Genomic DNA, 5,118 nt, shown 5'->3' on the forward strand with positions numbered 1-5,118 from the left:
CGAACAAGGAAGTGGAAGGTTCCTGGAGGAACTATGTCATTTGGTCATTGCGATAGTGAAAATGGAGACTTTCTTTTAATTTAATTTAATTTTGTTTTATTTTGTTTTAATTGATTTTATCAATTCTTTATCAAAGAAAACAAAAACTTTTGTCTGCCTGTGCAGTTGTAAAATTACAGATACAATTCAACAAATATAGAGAATCAATTTGATTTATGTGATTATGTTTACACTGATTTCCAGACATTTTCCATTCATTACGATTTTAATAGATCTATCAAGGAAATATCTCTGGAAATTAAAACTTCAGTCAATCTATGTTAAAAAGTAGTAATAAATAACTGGGTATTTGCTATGTGCACTGTCTTAGAACATTGTCTCTATTTCCACACTATTACCAAATTACATGTTCCTCTCCATATAATGTCCTTGGAAATTATATTTTCTTTTTTCTGTTTTATATTCTTTTTTTTATAGGAACCACAGGTTGAAACTTCAAACAGAAGGTTGACTTAAAAAGTTGACACATTGGGACATAAAAACTAAAACAGTGAATGAATTAAATGAATATCAGAAAGAACAAGTGTGAAATAAAGAAATATACCTAGTTGATTTACAGAGGCTTCAGAAAGTAGACAGACCCCATCGTCTTGCACTTTATTGTGTTTTTGAGATTTTGAGATTTTATTTCAGATCGATAAAATTACCATTCTTGCATAAGTCTACACTCACTAACCCATAATGACTCTTTGCGGAGTCCAGACAAACTGAGGAACCAGGTGAGAAGAACCTTGGTCAGGGAGGAGACCAAGAGCCCAGCAGCAGGGACAGGGGGAGTGGTCAGATCATCATCATGAAGGATGAATGAAGCCAAATACAGAGAGTTCCTTGAAGCACCAAACCACAGACTTGAGATTGACCAAAAAGTCCAGATTTAAACCCCACAGAACATCTGTGGAGGGAGATCAACTTGCCAGATCCAGGTGTTCAGAGCTTGTAGAGACTGACGCTGTACCTGCTGCTGAAGGGGGTTCTACAAAGAACTGGATCAAGGGTCTGAAGACCTATTGACTAAATGAGAGATTTCAATTCTTGATTTTTAATTAATTACCAAATATGTCTAAAAACAAAGTGTGCAAACAATCTGAATACCTTCTGAGGCCACTGTATATATTATATATTATCATATGGTGAAATGAATGGAAACCAACACCTGCCTGGAAGGTAGAAAACAGACTCAGAAATCTACTGTTGTTATGCTTTGGAAATGGATGGTGGCAATGTAAAGTAAATATGATCCATTTTAAATGGGCTGAATTTTAAACATGCTGGTTTGGTCATTTAAACAAATCATAAGTGCTCTTTGTCACCCATTTATTTATTGTCTTAAAAGTAGTAAGAATTTAGTGTTTATACTTATGGCAATCATGTATTTAGCTACACTGTCCTTGTATTATAGAGAAGACAAACATCCCTACTGAAAGTATTTGGTATAGTATGTTGGTGTGAGACACCCACCTTTTCAAATTCACAAATCATATGTAAATCTGTTCAAACACAAAGCAACATGATCAGCTCCTACGTATGAATCAGCCTCCCTGATCCTGTGCTGTATGAAGTTCAGAGCTCCAAACAAACACACTGGCACGTTATTGATTTAGGGAGATGCCAAATTCATATGCTGTTGAAAAGTCGATAGTGAGGCACGTGGCAGGGGTGAGTGCTGCCGCTGCCGCCACCCTGCCCAGCGCTCTGCTGCACCGTCAGCGCGCGTCAGGCTGGAGCACAGGGTGATCAAACTGGAATTTGAAACTGCAGTTGACAATATTTCATTGCACTTGATTTTTCAAAAAGTAAAAAAAAAAGAAAATTGGTTGATGACCCTTTAAATACAGAGCTGCTATTTCCCTGTGTGGTTTTTGTAAATGGATCAGTAGATAGTGGCAGCTTGACTGTGCTGGTCTCATGATAAACACAGGACACTGTTAGCCAATGATAATCTAATTAGAATGTACTAAATGCTCAGAGTACACTGAAGAACACTGCTCAGCTGATTTTCATACACTTTAATTTCTTAATGTGAACTTGTTAATTTATTTATTTGGGCTCTTGTTTGGGGTTGGTGTTTGGGATGGGTGGGGGGCGAGGGGGGAGGGGTTGTAGAGGAAATTGCATAGATGTAAAATGTAGGTCGCTACCCTTTCTTAGAATGAACTTGTTGATGGTTGTATTTTGTTATTGTTGACAACTTCATGAAAAAAATAAGTCTTGATTTACAAGTCACACGTACTTAAGTTGTAATATTTTAACTTAAAGGGGAGTGAGTGTGTTTACAATTTTGTGTATTACCTGTTCTTCTTGTTTTGTAAAGATATAATTAAGATCTGAGAATTAATTTGAATAGACGAGCTGATGAAGCTGTTTTTTTTTATATACATAAGTTAAAAGTGTTGATGACTTTGGGAGAAAAATAGGAATCTGACAAGTGCAGCTACAATTTCTTGCCTTAGAGGTTACAGAGGCCAAACTATCCAGTAAAGGAACAAAGGATTTTATTCAACAGGAAGTACACTGGGCATGGCCCTCTGACCCCGGCTGTTAGAGCAACAGTTTATTTCTGACTTTTTGTTTCACAAAGTACATGTCTGCTTATGGAAATCTGGAGACCCAAGGTGGTCAATATTAAATAAATAAATGAAATGTTATGAAATATATAAATAATAATATCAGTATATAATCAGGCAAAATATGTAATATAACCATGAAACTATCCGACAATTACACAGAATTTTAGAACTTTTTGAAAAAAAACAAAACAAATTACATTGTATTATTTTACTTTCATGGCTACATCATATATTTTTTATATATTTATTTATTTATTTTACTATTGGCCACTGTGGGTCTCCATATGGGGTATATCATAAAAGAGGACCAACTGTTTAAAAGATAAATTAAATGTATTTGTTGTAATTAATTAGTTGCATTTCTGTAATTAAGCTAAAAAAAAAAAGAAGCTACCCTTGAGTAAACATCAAAATATCAAAATGAGGCATCACATCATTTTGTAGCTTTTAATCCGTTCTACACAAAACATTATGGAGGACCAGGGGTGTCACAGGAAAAGTAAAGCATTTCCTTAATTTCATATTTTAACAGGCATTAAAAATGGGAATCGCTAAAAGAAGATGATAGAATTTGCAAAACTTTCAACAAGCATTTTAAAAATGCTACTTTTACTTTTCCTGTGACATCACTGTTCCTCCATAAAATAGCAACAACAACAAAAAACGTCAACTGATGAAAATGTGATATCAGAACATCCATTTGCTGTTGTTTTCTTGTGCTTTGTGCAGAACACAACACAGGAAAAAGTGCCACGAAATGATTCTGTGCCTCATTTTGACTTAAACACGTTCCCTCCCTGTTCTCTTCATGTTATGATGCAAATGAAACACATGCTCTTTTTCTAACGGAACGCTGCACGTCAGAGATGTGGAAAAAGAAAGAGAAGTCGGCCTACAAAAAGGACGCTGCACAATATTCCTCATTAATGGGACGAATGGACCAAAGATGTCAAATTTGAGGATACATTTTTTGAACAAAGTCTGACATTGATACTGAAATTATGATCTTTTTCTTCTTCCTTATACACACAACAGCAACTTTATCTGTGTCTAGCAGTATTAGTTGGCTAGTTAGCATGGAGCATGTGTAGCACCAGTGCAATTTTAAATTCAAAATGGTGTTAATAGAATTTAAAGGCTTGTTTTAGTCCGACGTCTGCAAATTCAATACACTTTTTTATCGCTGCTGATCAGTCTTTAAAGCACACTCTGGACCTCTGATGTTCAGATGGTTTCATTTCATCTCAGTACAACAATCAACCCGGACACTTGAACCTTGCTTTAGTCGGGAAACAGAGTGACGTTATTGTTGTGTGGCAGTGCAATGCAGAATGCAACTGCATCACCATGCCACAAAAACAAAACTCTGACCATGTTCACAGTAACACCAGCAGGTTTTCAGTCTCTGTGAGTTGATTAGCAGACTCATTAAGCTGTGTGGACGACATTCAAAAACCGTCAGCAGCAGTAATGTAAGTACTGAAAAAAAAAAACACTGGTATGGTCCTTTAATTGCATTTTGGAAGTGATGTGTTTGGTTAGTGTCATATTGTATTTGTAACAGGTTGTTGTGTGCACCATGTGTTCAAACCAGGTGATGCCTTCAGTTGATTGGAGGAAAATCCTGCACTCTTGAGCCACTGTAGATTATGACTGAGAACCAGGCTGTCTACACTGTATGCTGCTATCATCAGATTAGCCGTGTCAACAAACTTGGGACTGACCTGCTCGTCTAGTCGACTGATCAGAGATTCTTCAATAGGATGTTTTAGTTTCCAACTTTCTAACATCTCTGAATGCAGCGTTGATCTCGGTCCAACGGTCATGGTTTAAAGTTTGAGCAGTGGTCATCAGGGAGGGGATGTTATCACCTTGGAATCAAATGCCTTCAATTTGCATTTACACAACATGGCAGCATCTGAAAAAGGAAGCACTTATTTAATCCAATCTGTTTACAGAAATTGTCAGGGCCACTTCTCACATCTCAGATTGTGATTGAGTTTTTTTTTTTTTTCTTTTTTGAACCTCTGTTGAACAGACTCTTAACACTTATCTACCTGGATGATTCAGTATACCTCTTTTTATGGGTAAGGACTGTATGATAGACATGTAGAAAGTTTCTGTGGCGTTGTTTCTAACTTTTTACAGTGGTTACGTCATTGTATTTGTAGATTTTGGTGAGCCATTTTTCATGTGTTCTTTTTTTGAGTACCTGCAACATGACTGTTATATGCAGATTCAGCATTTTTGATTTCCTTTTTTTAACTTTGAATGTTCAAATGACCTGTTTTCTTTAGATTTTCTTTGTAAATATTGTGCAACATGTCATGTTTTGTTCATTTGATATGAAAAATTAAAGAAAAAAAACAGCATTTTGTCGAGGCAATTTTTGTTGAAATAAAACAAAAAGCATGAGAAGTCTCTGGTTTGGTGTTGGTGTGTGGATTCTGATGAAAGATCATGTTGAAAAAAAATTGTTGCTGTTTTGTTA

This window comes from Seriola dumerili, unplaced genomic scaffold (genome assembly GCF_002260705.1).
Source record: "Seriola dumerili isolate Sdu_G_001 unplaced genomic scaffold, Sdu_1.0 BDQW01000149.1, whole genome shotgun sequence".
In the NCBI taxonomy this organism is placed as follows: domain Eukaryota; kingdom Metazoa; phylum Chordata; class Actinopteri; order Carangiformes; family Carangidae; genus Seriola; species Seriola dumerili.